The sequence below is a fragment of the Astatotilapia calliptera genome, chromosome 18 (assembly GCF_964374335.1).
Source record: "Astatotilapia calliptera chromosome 18, fAstCal68.1, whole genome shotgun sequence".
In the NCBI taxonomy this organism is placed as follows: Eukaryota; Metazoa; Chordata; class Actinopteri; order Cichliformes; family Cichlidae; genus Astatotilapia; species Astatotilapia calliptera.
In genome coordinates this window covers 3557522-3574584 of record NC_137439.1, presented here as the reverse complement: position 1 = coordinate 3574584, position 17063 = coordinate 3557522, and the positions used below count along the sequence as shown (strand labels likewise).

At 44.1% G+C, this 17063-nt stretch overlaps 1 long non-coding RNA gene across 2 annotated transcripts; it reads right to left on the bottom strand.

Annotated features, from left to right (window-relative positions):
* Positions 1–7774: 7774 nt before the first annotated feature.
* LOC145421771 (uncharacterized) lies at positions 7775–14010 on the bottom strand. 2 transcript variants are annotated; one of them, XR_013903138.1, is made up of 2 exons: positions 13620–14010; positions 7775–8169 (listed from the first exon to the last, which is right to left on the bottom strand). It is a non-coding gene; the product is annotated as an uncharacterized LOC145421771 (long non-coding RNA). The 2 variants fall into 2 exon arrangements; XR_013903137.1 differs by lacking the exon at positions 13620–14010 and adding an exon at positions 12581–12692.
* Between the last annotated feature and the right edge of the window lie 3053 nt (positions 14011–17063).

Sequence of the window (17063 nt, the reverse complement as noted above, 5' to 3'; positions counted from 1 at the left end):
TCGTGATCCACCACGTGATATAAATTATAACTCTTAAAAGGAATATTTAATTAATCTTTTAATTGTCAGAAGGTTTAATAAACACACAAATCTATGATTTTCTGGTGATTATTTCCTGGTTCAGACTGTAAAGCCTTAAACCTGCCAGGAACGTGGCTGTGACTCTGGCAGACGAGCTGAACACTTTCTATGCTCGCTTCGAGGCTGCAGCTAAGGTCTCCAACAATGCTAGTGCTAGCGGCGCTAACGGCTGCAGACAGGAAGATACTGCCAGCACCAGAAACGTGCTCGTCATCTCCGAGCATGAAGTAAGGAGAGCCTTCAAGAGAGTGAACACCAGGAAAGCAGCAGGACCAGACGGCATCCCAGGTCGTATCCGAAGAGACTGCGCATACCAGCTAGCTCCTGTGTTCACTGAGATATTCAACATCTCTTTATCTCAGTCGGTGATCCCCACATGCTTCAAAGAGTCCATCATTGTCCCTGTCCCGAAGAAACCCCACCCTGTTTCTCTCAATGACTATCGCCCTGTAGCCCTCACCTCAGTAGTGATGAAGTGCTTTGAACGCCTGGTCAGAGACTTCATCATTTCTTCACTACCAGACACACTGGACCCACTACAGTTCGCTTACCGTCCATATCGTTCCACAGACGATGCCATCTCTCATCTCCTCCACACATCACTCACTCACTTGGACACTAGAAGGGGGAATTATGTTAAAATGCTCTTCATAGACTACAGCTCTGCATTTAACACCATAATTCCCTCCACACTCACCACCAAACTGGAGCATCTGGGACTCAGCTCATCTATGTGTCAGTGGATCTCCAACTTCCTAACTGGCAGACCACAGGCAGTAAGGATGGGCGGACATGTCTCAGCCTCCACCACTCTCAGCACTGGAGCCCCCCAGGGGTGTGTTCTGAGCCCCCTGCTGTACTCTTTGTACACATATGACTGTGTGGCCACTACCAGCTCCACCACCATCATCAAGTTTGCTGACGACACCGTCGTGGTGGGCCTGATCTCTGATAACAACGAGACGGCCTACCTGAAGGAGATTAGGAATCTGGAGAACTGGTGCCAGAGGAACAACCTCCTTCTAAACGTCAGTAAGACAAAGGAGCTGATAGTGGACTTCAGCACTAAGCAGGAGAGGAACTACCAGACCCCCGTCATCAACGAGTGCCCAGTGGAGAGAGTGGACAGCTTCAAATACCTCGGAGTTCACATCACGCAGGACCTGTCATGGTCCTGTCACATCAACACCGTGGTGAAAAAGGCCCGACAGCGTCTCTACCACCTCAGACGCTTGAGAGACTTCCAACTGCCCTCCAAGGTGCTCAGGAACTTTTACTCCTGCACCATAGAGAGCATCCTGGCGGGAAACATCTTAACCTGGTTCGGGAACAGCACCATGCAGGACAGACGAGCTCTACAGAGGGTTGTGCGGTCAGCTGAGCGCACCATCCGCTCCGAGCTCCCTGACCTGCACTCAATCTACAGCAGGCGGTGCTGGACCAAGGCCAGGAAGATGGTGAAGGACCTCAGCCATCCCAACAACAGACTGTTCTCTCTGTTGAGGTCAGGAAAGCGATTCCGCTCCCTGAAGACCAACACAGAGAGACTGAGGAGGAGCTTCTTCCCGCAGGCGATACGGTCTCTCAATCACACCACCACACAGTACTGACCCACACATATGGTTCTTACACACACACTGGACTTTCTGGACTTTGGTTTTGCACAACACTGGTCACTATATTCTTCATTTCCAGTTAATACTTGTACAGCTGCTGTTATTGTGTATATATTTATTTATATTTAGATTCCTTCATACATTCTTATATAGTTCTATATTGTGTATTTTGTTGTACAGTTATTTTATTTTCAACTTTAATTTATATATTTATCTTTATCTTATTCTTCCCAGTTAAATTTACCCTTCATTCTAATTTGTGTTGTACAGTTATTTCATTTTTAATCTTAATTTATATTTTATTCCTTCCTAGTTAAATTTACCCTTTTTAATTTTTCATATTTATTTCCTATCTTATTCATAGCCTTTTCCTTTTTTGTTTTCTTTTGGTCACGAGCAGTTGTCCAAGCATTTCACTACATATCGTACTGTGTATGACTGTGTACGTGACAAATAAAATTTGAATTTGAATTTGAGGTTCCTTTGTGTCACCGCAGAGATGACTTATTTATTTTTCTTTGTGGTCCCCATGGAGGACTTGAAGATGTAAAGCAGAGATGAGCTCCTCTGTAAATCTTTGAGTAAAAACCCGACCACCCCCCCAACAGGAACGTCAGAGCGAACCGAGCCCGCTCCGGGACTTTGATTCAGACAATTCTACATCAGGTCGGAATCGCTCGCCCTGGGCCTCGCTCCTCTCTTCCTCTCTTCAGAGCTTGAAAAGGAAATGACTTTTCCCCTCCATCTGTCACAGTGCTGCTGCGCTAATTGAAAGCTGAAAGCGTGAATCCATTCAAAAGGAGCTACATTTTCATTTTCACAAAACCTGTCCGATCACAGCGGCGGATGAACCTCGCTGCAAAAATTAAATCAGGATGAGTCACAGAGGACGTTCGGTGCGGGAAGCTCGTTTGTAACTTTGTGTCATCTATAATTAAAGGGTGAGATGATGTACAAATTAAACTTCTCTGTAAGATTCGGACTTTAATAACGCTGATTACTCCTCAGCTCCTGGTGGATTGCGGGAAACTGAAGAAAATGAGTGAACCAGCCAGATGATTGATTCATTCAAACTGAACAGAAAATCTCTGTGGAGTTAAATTTGACACTGAGGATACAGGTGAAACGATGCTGATGATGCTGCTTCCTCAGCTCAGTCATCACATGATGTAACGTGTTCATGTTCCAGCCCTAAAGTGAACATTTACTGGCTCACGTCTGTACATTTTTTAAATTGCAGCTAATTATTTTATTGCAGGGTGTAATGTCTCAATAGGGTTAACTAAAGTCTGGCTTTCTGCTAACTTTAAATCCATACGATGTTCTGCAAAAACTGCTGAACTACAGTGGTCCCTCTGCACCCTGCCACCTTTTTAGACTTCAACAACAAATATGTAGCATCATAATACAGTATGCATCAGGTAACCGATCAACAAACAAACAATCAGCCTGTCAGCCTTTGAGCAAACTCTAAATTTCATGTTGGTGAGCTGTTTAAGCTGCTTTAGCCTGCCTGCTGTTGCTAATGCAAGCCACTTTGCAGCCCACCTTCATCCCAGCTTCTCTTCTTCGTGCTGTCTGACATGATAAATATCTGTCGTTCTGTAAGTTGCTGCTGCTAACATTTAAAGTACTGCAGCTTTTACACAAGCTGGCTGGTCCATGGGCAGAAGAAAACTCAAATTATAAAAAATACTTTTTGCACAAACATGTCTTTAGAAGCGGTTAAATGTATTGATGCACTGATTGCAGTTTTCTTGGCCAGTTCTGATTTCCGTCTGTGACGTGCCGATACCAGTTTATGACGATTCCAGTTTTCTTTCTCAGAACTACGACTGACAGCATATACAAAAAAAAACCTAAACCAGAAAGCAGAGCAAAATATTAACCTTCACAGTTTCCCCCAAAGTGCAGCAAATCACAGGATCTAAAACTCTTTGCTACTGAAAAAAGGCACAAACAACAAAAGAAAGTGAGCTGCTGTACGCCCAGCGTGACCTGATGTATTTGACCTTACTGAACAAAAGCAGGTGCAACAGATTTAAATAGCAACACAAATAAACCGTCATTGACCCTTTTTTCTTTTTCATCATAATCTTCCACTGCTTTGCTCCGTTGCTCATACCGAGGCTGCTCTGGAAAGCTTTGCCTCCACAGTGAGGAGCTTCTACACTAATGACATTTATCATATAAGCATGCCAGACCAGCTTCTAATTGGTGATATGTGAGACTGATCGAGAACGCTGGAAACCAGCGATGTTGCTCCTGGCTGGTCGATCACTACATGTCTTCTAAAAAGAATGAAACAGACCAGCATCTATGGCAGCAGCAATCTGGAGCTCGACTGTGACTCTTAGCAAGAAAATCCAGACTTTCATTAACACTTGTCTGTGCTAGACATCATCTTCAAACTGAGGCAGAACCAACCAGCAGAGAGGGGGAAACACTCTTCAGGAGCTGGATACATTTATTCCAGACCGAGACGAGGACGACACGCCCAGAAACACGCGGTGATTAAGAAAATGACATTTAAAAGCTGAATATAGCACAATCACAGGACTCTATGGAGTGAAATAAGTTAATTAGATAAAACTATGAAGCAAAAAAAGTGCACTTCCTTTTGTTAACCTTTCTTTTACTGAGAGGTTAATATCTGAAGGCCATATTATGGGCTGTGTTTGCTCTCGTTGTCTCTCTGCTGCTCATTATAAACTGTTTGTGTTTGCACCAAAAGACCACTCATTTCAGCTTCTGTGGCCTTTATAATTAGTGCCTCATTAGAAGCATTTTACCAGAAGTGTTCTGAATATTTCCATGAACTTATTGGTGAATCTGTGTTTGTTTTTTATTTTTCTGACAGCCGCTTTCCCATCAGCCCCTGCTCCCCTCGCTTGGTGTGCAGAGCTTTACTTTGATCATCACCCGCCTCTCTGAGTCGATCTGTTAATGAAGTGGACCTACCGGAGACCCGCAGCTTTAATCCTTCGATACAGCTGGAAGCTTATCGATACTCTGGCACCGTGCTGGGTTTTTTCAGGTTTTCATATCACCCTCCACCTCCACCTGCAGCAGCTCCCTCTGAATCCCCCTCTTGGTGACAATCGATTTAGACGGATCAGAGAGAAGGCTTACCCCGGCAGCGCTATTGATTTCACCCCCCACCCCAAGCAGGTTATGAAGTCAATTCAGTTTTGACCTATGAGAAACAAATCGCCCACAGAGTAATCACGGATCGGAGAAATAGATAAAGGAGGTAATGACATGGTTGGAGCGCTGCAGCTCGGTGATAAGGAGTCCTGAGAATACACAACAAAGCTGCTTCGAGCAGGAACCCGACCACAGGTTTAGAAAAGTGAGTCAGGAGAACATTTTATGTATCTGATGTTTCTCTCGTCTGATTTAAGAACTGACCGACGACATTGTTTATGAACTCGCCATGTTTTAGGTGAGATGTACAGACCACAGAGCTGTTTCACCCTCTGCTCCTGATGTGATGGTAGCAGGGTGATGTGGACGTGGAGGGGTCTGGGCTGGGTGGGGGAGGAAGGCCAGGTCACGATTTCAAAGCTGATCCTCTGATTAAACCCCTCCCTCCTTTGGGCCTGGGGACTGCTTCGTTGTGCAGTGGGCCGGCTCCCTCTTGTCTGGGGGAAACTCAAAGCCACAGATACCAGCTCAAAAACCCGGAAAGAAAATCAATCTTTGTGTGTAAAACTAGACAAAAAGCAAAAATAGGGATGAGCTGAATGACCTTGAGCTTCAGAGGAGGCTTTTTTCCATCCCCTCCTGAATGGACCCTTTAAAATGATCAGTTCTGTGTTTATGTTTTGATTTTTGTTCATCTTGTGCCTCCTTTGAAAATGCCGTGCGCATCCACACCGCACTCATCTCCGTGTTTTTATTATTTCCTACGTGTTCATCTCCCGCGTCTTGTCCAGAGTCCGAACAACAGTTCAGAGGTTTTCAGTGCTGTGGGCTGTTTTTGGTCATTAAAGCATCCTTCAGTGGATGTTTCTCACACTGTGGTGTTACCACTGTTTTGGAGAAAGATTTTAAATGACTGCAAACAGCAACCCTACCGCTCCAGGTAAGTTGCTACCTCGAACGGAGGATTTTCAAAGAGAGACAGCTGACCTCGAAGGAGAAGATTTGTTGGTTCATCTTCACTGTTTCCCTCATCGACAGCTGCGAGTAGTGCCTGGAAGTTTATCCTTCGTGCTCTTTGAGCTCAGTCCTTCACTTGCTCACTCCAAGTCGAGATGACATGGTTGTCCCAGACTCCCGAGGAGGACCCAGGATGTGAGGGAGGGGTTTTATCTTCTGGCTGGCTTGAAGGGCAGCTACATGTGGACATGTGCAGACAGGTGCCTCCTCCAAAATGAGTTTAAACAACTACTTTTTAACCCATCCAGCTCTTGTGACATCAGACATCACTGAGGTAAAGATGTGTGAGGTCACTCCTGGGTCTCAGACTTATTTTCACCTTCTGAGCAGAGCCCAGATGTTGTCACTGACGTGAGGACAGAGGTAACAGAAGCAGGAGCCGTGCCAGTGGCTTCGTGTCACTTTCCATCATGTCAGCGTCGAAGGGCTGCGGGATGAAGATGAGTCATGGAAGTGTGTGATTAAGGCTCAGACTCGCCCTGATTAAATAAACATACAGGAAACAGTCACTCAGCGGCGGACTCTCATCAGGCTGCCGAGCAGAGCGGCTGATGAGAATCTGTTCACTTTGATCTGCGTCAGGCTCAATGATGTCGACAGCTGCTGTGTCAATGCTCACGAGGGCCTCAAGGACTTTGCTGTGTGACCGCCGGCCCCATGTTTGCATAGTCCTACAGGAAAGCAGGTCAGAGCTCCGCCGCTGCTCCACAAATGTTCATATACTTCCTGCAACGACAGGAAGTCATCAGTCCACCAACAGTTCGCTGAAAAGCTGGGAATTAGACAGAGCAGTGTAATGTTTCTGGCATCAAACGTGGAGTACAAACACGTTCTTACTGATACTTAAAGGGAACGAACTCTTTAGGGAACAACAAGGCATCTCCATGGTAACCAAAGCAGATAAAGCCTGAGTCATGTTGAACAGGGGAAGAAATCTTTTTGAGTTTGGGTCGCTGTTTTTAATTTTCCTGCATTTTATATAATTTGTGCCTCCTTGTCTCCTCCTGTGACCTGAAAGTCAGTCTTAATATGTATCAAGTCCTAAACTCCACGCGGAGGACAGCGGACTGAGGAGGCCCGCCACAGCAGCTGCACAGATGTGCTGTTAGCGGATGTGTTGGCACACCGCTGCGTGGACTCGTCCTTTGTATTCAGACGTTTTCTGAATAGTGTCTGTTCACTTAAAAGAAAAGAGGTTGCATCTTGTCACGTGCTGCTCCAGGTTGTACAGTTAATCGAACTGTTATAAACACGTCATAATCTCTGTGACATCTGAGATCATAAAAAGCAGCCATAACAAAACAGTTTATGAGGCTCCGAAGGGACGACGTCTCACTGTTTCTCTCCTCGTGGATCTGCTGGTGGGACAAAACTGTGAAGGAGAGGATGCAAGGAAAGGAACTAAGGATGTACAGACTGAAACGTGACAAAGAGAAGATCGGCCCTGTCCTCGTTCAGGCTGCGGTCAGTCTCTGGTCTGCATCACTGCAACGTGTAGTCACACTTGCAGGAGCTGCGTGTGCTTACGGCGTGCACATTTAACACGGAAGAATAAATGCCCGTCAGTTTCATCTGTGCCCGTCAGCTCCGTTTGCCCTCGTCCTCATGATGTCATCACGCTGCCTTTGCCTCGTTTTTGGTTTCCTGCTCACTCATCATCCGCCTTCGTGGATGTTATTTCTCTGTGTCAGCTGTTAATGACTCGTTTTGCTGTTTATTAATCCGTCTCACTGCCTTCTGTAGAGCCTCTGTTCGTATATTTAAACGCAGGCGTTGTATTTTTGTGAAAACTTGTTTTTTACTTGTGTTGTTCTTCATATTTTTTATGTTTTTAATCTCTTGTTATTGCACAGTCGGTCAGCGCCTGCTGTTTGTAAGTGAGCGCATAAATAAACTGACATGACTTAAACTAGTTGCTGTAAATGATCTGAGTTTATTATAAAAACAGCTGCAGTGATGACAACATTGATAAACACTCGCTGTCTTGTTGTACAGCAGAAAACAAAAACACGACTCGTGATAAGAAATGAGTGAAATGTGTTTTTGTGAGCATGAGGCCAGTTCTGAAAGTTAAGTTCTTGCTGATGAACTTTATATCCTAGGATAGAAAACAATAAATGAAACTGTTTCATTTCATTGAATTAATACTATTTAACACAGATAATTACTGAGGTTACTTGTACTAAGGCTGAGTTTCCTGTCAGTGATCAGCAGGCTGTTGCACATCCTTCAGTGATTTTGTCGATCAGGTGTTTCTAGCTGCTCCTCCTGTTTGTTAGTTTGTTGTCAGCTCTCCTCTCCTCATGCTCTGAAATACAAAAGAAAATCTTTCATTCTTGCATTATTGGCAGCTTTGCTTCAAAACCTGCAATAAACCTCGTCCAGTGTTTGAGTTCATATCTGTTCCAAGCTTGTCAAAATGTTATGAATGTCATGTTTATTGAGTTTAACAGAGTTCCAGGTGAGTGCAACGCTGAGTCAGAGCAAATAAAACAAAGAGCAAAAAGAAAAACATTTATTAAAAAGTAATAAAGTGGATGAAAGATTACAGTTGGTTTATGGTTCCTTCTGACTCTTAACTGACACAAACATCGTCCTGCTGCTGTTTAAATGTAATGAAAAAACACAAATAAATAGCATTTGTCTTTTTTAAGTAATACGTCACACACACACACACACACACAGGAAATAGCAAACACAACAACAATTAAACTTTGCTGGTTCTTTTATGCTTTAAAGGGATTTTAAACAATGTGAATGAAAAATAAAATTATGAAACCGAACTTCTGACAGTTTGTGGTTCAGTCAACACTGTGGAAACTGTGGTACCACTGTGAGCGTGATGGGGGCAAAATCTGATCTCCTGATAACTTTTCAACAACATAAATGTCAACATCAAATATACGAGCAACCAGTTACAGTGGGGCAAAAAAGTATTTAGTCAGCCACCGATTGTGCAAGTTCTCCCACTTAAAATGATGACAGAGGTCAGTAATTTGCACCAGAGGTACACTTCAACTGTGAGAGACAGAATGTGAAAAAAAAATCCATGAATCCACATGGTAGGATTTGTAAAGAATTTATTGGTAAATCAGGGTGGAAAATAAGTATTTGGTCAATAACAAAAATACAACTCAATACTTTGTAACATAACCTTTGTTGGCAATAACAGAGGTCAAACGTTTACTATAGGTCTTTACCAGGTTTGCACACACAGTAGCTGGTACTTTGGCCCATTCCTCCATGCAGATCTTCTCGAGAGCAGTGATGTTTTGGGGCTGTCGCCGAGCAACACGGACTTTCAACTCCCGCCACAGATTTTCTATGGGGTTGAGGTCTGGAGACTGGCTAGGCCACTCCAGGACTTTCAAATGCTTCTTACGGAGCCACTCCTTTGTTGCCCGGGCGGTGTGTTTTGGATCATTGTCATGTTGGAAGACCCAGCCTCGTTTCATCTTCAAAGTTCTCACTGATGGAAGGAGGTTTTGGCTCAAAATCTCACGATACATGGCCCCATTCATTCTGTCCTTAACACGGATCAGTCGTCCTGTCCCCTTGGCAGAAAAACAGCCCCATAGCATGATGTTTCCACCCCCATGCTTCACAGTAGGTATGGTGTTCTTGGGATGCAACTCAGTATTCTTCGTCCTCCAAACACGACGAGTTGAGTTTATACCAAAAAGTTCTACTTTGGTTTCATCTGACCACATGACATTCTCCCAATCCTCTGCTGTATCATCCATGTGCTCTCTGGCAAACTTCAGACGGGCCTGGACATGCACTGGCTTCAGCAGCGGAACACGTCTGGCACTGCGGGATTTGATTCCCTGCCGTTGTAGTGTGTTACTGATGGTGACCTTTGTTACTTTGGTCCCAGCTCTCTGCAGGTCATTCACCAGGTCCCCCCGTGTGGTTCTGGGATCTTTGCTCACCGTTCTCATGATCATTTTGACCCCACGGGATGAGATCTTGCGTGGAGCCCCAGATCGAGGGAGATTATCAGTGGTCTTGTATGTCTTCCATTTTCTGATGATTGCTCCCACAGTTGATTTTTTCACACCAAGCTGCTTGCCTATTGTAGATTCACTCTTCCCAGTCTGGTGCAGGTCTACAATACTTTTCCTGGTGTCCTTCGAAAGCTCTTTGGTCTTGGCCATGGCGGAGTTTGGAGTCTGACTGTTTGAGGCTGTGGATAGGTGTCTTTTATACAGATGATGAGTTCAAACAGGTGCCATTCATACAGGTAACGAGTGGGGGACAGAAAAGCTTCTTACAGAAGACGTTACAGGTCTGTGAGAGCCAGAGATTTTCCTTGTTTGAGGTGACCAAATACTTATTTTCCACCCTGATTTACAGATAAATTCTTTACAAATCCTACCATGTGGATTCATGGATTTTTTTTTCACATTCTGTCTCTCACAGTTGAAGTGTACCTCTGGTGCAAATTACTGACCTCTGTCATCATTTTAGGTGGGGGAACTTGCACAATCGGTGGCTGACTAAATACTTTTTTGCCCCACTGTATAACCAGGACATCAGCGATGAGTGCGTGCTGTCGCTGTCACCTTCAGTATTTTATCATCAAGGTAGCATTTACGTAGCCTTTAATCCCTTTCTAGTAACACATCACTGCCTCAGCTGCCTCCTTCCTGCTGCTCGAAACACACAAGGATGTTTTTAAGGAACATTTGCTGCTTGTGGTGTGAAACATCAAAACTGAAACAAGCCTTAGCTGCTGTGGACGTCCACACCTGATGGAGGCTCCAGAACTCCTCAGTTTGTCTAAAATCTGAATCTCTCTGGTAAAAACAAACAAAAAGAGAAATCTGTGTAACTTATATTTGTCCATCTCTCAGCGCTGGACTAAAGCAGCATCTCTCTGCAGTAACCACCAGTATGACCTGTGATTCCCGTGCTGATGGATTTTATGGTGTCACTGTGGGAAGTTCCACCAGGATAAGACAGAAAACATTAAATATATCTATCAGTCAGGAAAACAAACATTTTCTGGTGTGTATAATGACTGTAAAGCATTAAAAATGAGAGAAACTGAAACGTGTGTGACTTTGATTGTTGCTGTGTTTGCAGAATAATAGGAAACCAATCACATCCAGGTATGTTTCCCAATTAGCTGCCCTCACTAAACAATTAAAATCAGCAGCAGTTTTAACACTTTGAAATAAAACCTCAAACCACTGCTCAGAAGCAGCACACGGGCCTGAATCTGGCACTTAATGGCACGACGTTTCACAGCACACGTCTGAATCACCGAGTCGAATAATTGTTTGAGTGTCACACTCGTTTACATATTGAGTGCATTTCCTGGGAACATGCCAGGAAAAACTATCAAAAACAACACGCGTGGGCGGACAATTTCAGCTAAAAGCCATTGTGCCGTCTCTCACACGAATAATAAGTGCTGCTCCTTTTAAAGCCTGAACAAATACCGGCGGTGTAAGCTCACGCAGCTGGCACAGGAAGCTGAATATGTGAATAATAATGAGTGAGCGACGCTGCGGCAGCTCCGAAGAGGAGCTCACCTGAACATCAGTGCAGTCTGTGGAATAAATAAGAGCCGAGGCCGGGTGAAACCGAAACAGCAGCGCCTTCAAATTAACTGTTTTCTGAGCTGATTTTGGTCAGTACTGCTCAGCCGGGCGGGAAAACATCTTATTGAACAGTTTCTGCCAGTGTGTGTCGGTTTGTTTGTTGGGGAGTGCAGGGAGCTGACAAGAGGCTCGTGTTCAGTTAAGTCTGTCCCACTGAACACCTGAGCACCCTCTCACTCCAATGTAAAGTATTACAGCATTAGAGGGAAAAGCCAACAATCAGACAATCCTATGAGCAGCACTCGGTGACAGCAGGGAGAAAGAACTCCATTTTAACAGGAAGAGACCTCTAACAGAGCCAGGCTCAGGGAGGGGCGGGGCCATCTGCAGTAAGTATGTGGGGGAGTAAGGGGACGAGAAGGGGGAAAAGAGAGTATAGAGATGAGGACTAACACAAACTGTGGGACAGAAAACACTGAATTATATTGACTCAGTGGATCATGGGAGATCCTCCAGCAGTCTGATCCTATAGCAGCACAACTAAGGGACTGCTCAGGATCAGCTGATCCAGCAGTAGTTTGAACCCTAACCTTCAAAGTAGAGAGGGTGTTTTTGTCTCCTGAAGCCAAACTGGGAGCTGGTTCCACAGCAGAGGGCTGAAGGCTCTGCCTCCCATTCTACTTTCAGAACCACAAGAGTTCTGCAGAGAACCTTTGTAGAGCCTATGATGTAGCTTGCACAGTGACCAGTGTCGTTGCCCACATTTATGCGTTTGTGGTGCATTATGTCTTCATTACGGCGTGGCTGTCCTGACGTCTCACACGCAGCGACAGCTTTTTTTCTCTTTCTTCATGATTATTCTGATAGTTTCAACAATCTGCTGACATTTTGATTATGATCATTTATGGTTTATACACAGGTGATGATTGTTTTTGTGTAACTGTTAAATTCAAAAACTGTGTCAAAAAAGTTGCGGAAATGCAGATGAAGAATCGATGAAGCTGAACAGGCCACAGGTTGCATTTCTCTGGAGCTGCACATCAGGTTATGATGTAGATTTCCCAGTGAGGCTCCACTATGCTATCCAAAAGCCCAGACTGTATTCTGCTGTTGGAATAAAAAATGATTTCAAATGTGAGTCAGTGTGAAAGTGGACATTAGAGGAACTACCAGTGTTTGCTGCTCTCTGGGCGTCCACACATCAGAGGGTCAGATCCACATCAGATCCAGCTACCTACAACCACCACACAGCTTCATCCATGTTGGCCAGCTCGCCCTCATCCATCGGCTAAACCCTAAATATTCCCAAAGAGTTACAAAGAGTTTATTAGTTAGACTTTGTTTTCCACTCAAAGTCTCTTTCACGCTCTCAGAGATCAGCTGACAGCAGGATCATAGATGATTTTATACAAGGCACTCAAACACGTGACCTAAATTTAGCATCTGTATGGTTTTAATAGAAAGGAAAAAGTGGCCATTTTTTCTATCGACCGTGCTGAAAAGCTGTATACTTTCATACACCCTGTAGCCATACAGCTTCTTGCTGTGAAACTGTCACTACAGACAGAATGTGGACAAATCACCAAAAGCTGCAAATGGAGTGGAGCTTTTGAACAAAACTAATTCCCAGGATGTAAAAAACAGCCGAAGGCATCGTGAAGGACGGCGGTGCAGAAACACAGGAACTAAGATGTGCTACTTATGTTAAGAGCTGAGCCCCGCTGAGAGGAAACAGCTGAAATAAATAACAGAAGGTGGATTTCTTCTGAGTCTACTTAAGGAAATCTCCGTCGTGTAAGCCATTTATTTTCACTGCACCCCACCCACCCACACCCCAGCAAAGAGCACACTCCAATCAGACAAAGGAAATGTCCCGCAGAACCATTTCTTCTTCTGTTGTCAGAATTTAAACTGATGCGTTGTTTCTCTCTGAAACTCAACAATAAGTGCTCCCTTACAGTCATTACGCATCAATGATGTTATCAGGACAAAAATGAAGAAATGCTTCAGGTTACGGGCTGTTTTTGGACTTAAGCAGTCCACCTGAAACATATAAGGAGCATTGTCATAATTATATCCATGTGACCTTTAACCAGCGGGGTCTCGATGCCACTCGGGTGAACTTGGGGGGCTCAAAGGAGCTTGTTAAACTAACTCAGCCTGTTAGAAATACGACCGTGCTTCCAGTTTCCAGCAGAAAATTACTTACTAAGTATGCAGGACACACAAGAGGCAGAGAGAATAAAATCTGAATCTTTTATCCAGTCAGAGGTCACGCGCAGGTAATCAGGTGGCGTGGCAAACAGGCGGGTGGAGAGCGCGCAAAAGAGCAGGAACATGAAACAACTCAAAGGACGAAGAGAGGACGGCCGAGCAGCTCGAGAGGAAAGAACAGTACAGTGTGAGGCAGGTGAACAACAGGGTGACTGGTTAATTCAGCACAGGTGATGCTAATGACGGCAGGTCAGACCATCCAGACTGCACACCTGAGACTCCTCGAGTCTTCACCCGACGAGGCAACGCATCTTTAACTTAATGACACATCTACGCTTTAAAAACAGCCTCGTTTAGAAAGTGATGCCAATTAAATTTAAAGTTTCACCAAGTGCATCATAAATTCTTCTGTTCATGTTTTATATTTAAGGCTTTTGCTCAAAATCACATCAACCAGAGAGATAGGATCCATTTTTAGTCACATGCACCGAAAGAACTTGTTTGTATGTTCCAGCTGTGCGAAGCATACACCTGTGCGTCCTCGATTACAGCACCTCCCACAGCCTCCTCTCCCCTCATGATGCATTTCAGGAACTGAGACGCACTCGAGAGTGTGTACTGAGAACACCGGCAGGAGGACGGAGCATGGAAGAGACGAGGAAACACAAATAGATGAAAAAAACCCCGAACAAAGAATGGAAGTAAAGCCCACGACAGTGTGAAAGCACTGAGGATTACAGGAAACAAACAAACAAGAAATGAGCCAAAAAAATAAATGAAAACCACAAAATATGGCAGACGTGATCATTTTAGGCCTGATTGTAATTTAAAATATTAAACAACAAATTCATTTTTAGTGTTAGAAGAATCTGTTGTGGGCTGTGTTGCCTCCTGCAGTGGTGTACTGTAAAAAGAAGCTCAGGCAGGATTGTTCAAGTTTGTGTTTCAGGCTGTGAAACGTCAGTTTCTATTCCAGAAAGTCAGCGAGCTGCGAGGCGAAGGCTCCATATCCTGAAATGTTCGTGTTTAAGATCAATAAACGGATCCTTGTCCCCCGACAGTACAACCGATCATCAGTGACTGTTAAAAATAAATCAGAAGGACGTATCCTGATATTTTTGTTTTTATAAATGTTGGAAGACAAAATCATTGTGAAACTGGCTCTGCTGACAGGTCGGTGCTCATCCAAATCTGATCACTTCTAGATACAAATGAACAAAAAACTGAGGCTTCAATGTGTCAAAACAAAGCAAACAACAAAACAGAGGGTGATGTCACGTGGCTGCGTCCATCTTTTATGTACAGTCTGTGGTTTAAACCCAGCTCGAAGCTATGTGCATGCGCTCCTGCAGAGGCGCGCCCTCAAAAATAATCCGATGTGCTTGCGTGTATTAATGTTCCTTTGTCCAAAGTCTGTTTCACCCCCTGTGGTCTGTTCCTGTGCACTCCAACTCTCGCTGAGCGACTCTTTCTAAAGTTGTGTGGGCGAGCTGTTCCAGAGCGTCCCCTCGGGCGAAAACTGAATTTGCATTTCTGGCATGGGAACGGGCGTTTTTGGCTTTTAGAGCTGAGTTAGAGATTGAATTTGAGAAGCAGAACTCGGAGCAGATGAATAAGAAACCACCGAGTCAATGGCTTCGATTGAAGCGGGCATTGTCCATAAATATATTATGGTCATCGGATCTGCTGAGGGTCATAAAAAATCCCGTTTCTGATCTCTTTGATCAGCCCAGAAGTAACGAGGGCGATCTTTTGATGTCCTGCGAGGGTGTAAATTATTCACATAAGGCGGTGATGAGTCTAACGAGACCTGTGAAACACAAAGGCGCGTACAGTGCGCTCAGCTGTCACGTTAAACTCCCAAACTCAGGCGAGCATTTCCTGCACACAGGAAAACAGTGAAATAAACGCGTGGAGCGTAACATGGTTTCATCACATCCTGTCATATAAATTTCATCACATCCATCATATTAAAGAAAGCCCTAAAAGAAAGTTGATGAAACTCTCCGACACACTGTAAAAGCTTTCCCTGCGAGAGCACGCTGTCAGTGCAATCGGCTGGATTTGAACCGTAACTGGGTCATTCTGCCTCAAAAATGAAACAACTTCAAGTCTGTGGTAGAAATTTAAAGTTAATAACTTGCAAAGTTTGTCTTATTCCATTAAAATTCCCTCTTTCTGATGCCGTCCCTCTGCAGACTGTCGGGGAGCAGAAGAAAGAAATTAATTACACACTGAGAGTTTTGATTGAAGACTTTAAAAACTGCCGACAGCTTTAAATTTAAATCATTACGGTTTATTTTAGAGGACTGCATCTCCATTAACGCGCTCTCACAGCTCTCTGTGCAGCGGCAGTGAAACGGTCTCTGGATGTCACCTGGTCTTAATTGCTGATTGTCTGCGCCTGACAAGGTGTGTTCGCGCGCTCTCCTGGCGATCATTATCCAAGACTGCTTATATATTCAAAAAGTATGATAAAGCAAACCCAGCAGGCCGAGCCATCACTTTCAATTCTCACGTTCATCTACAACAGTTTTACTCTTTTATGTTTTATTGTTTGTAATTACTGGCGAGGGTTGAAAAATAGCCACATGGCTCTTTCACTTTGCTGAAATCACTTTAAATAATCATACTAATAATATTAAAAATCATCTACATGCTGTGCCAGGTGGTTTGGGTTAAACTAAGGCGGTAAATACATTTTCCATGACTAAATTCTCAATGAAACTTTTAATCGCAGTGTTGTGTTTGTTTGTGTGGTTTGAATATGCACATTTAACAGTACTGGCATTACTGATTACTAACGGCATGAAATCATTTTTATTTTAAAGGTTATGGCAAAACAATATTGTGCATATATGTGATTACTGGAGACCTAAACACGCTTGTGTTCATGTTTCCCTCAGATCACTGGGGGATAATATGAGGACTGAGCTTTAATTCAAGAATGTTGGTGAAAACAGATCATTAAACATCCGGCCCCGAGATTAACAAAGTAAGAAGAAGATAATTTAACATAGTTTGAAAAGTGTTTAGTGAAATGAATGAAGAGCAGAGGACAGAGCACATTTGTGTCATTCACGGAGGTGGTTTTCTTGTAGGAGGTCGCCCCCTGGTGGAGGTTTACTTCACTGTGCAGTATTATTGCAGCTCACTCCCATCATTAAAAACAAATATTGCACATGTCAACTGTGAGCTTGTATTTATAACTTTCTAATCTCACCCAACACTCGAAGTACACTAGACTACAAGTTTAACTACAGCACTTTATTCTTTACACGTGAAACACTTTATCTTCTTCATCCTCAGCCAGTCAACCTTACACATGTCTTTGGGCTGAGAGAGAAAGCCCGAGTTCCTGGAATCACCACCTGCACTCACTGAGAGGCTCGAACCAGGAACCTTCTTCCTGTGAGGCGACGGCGCTAACCACTGCACA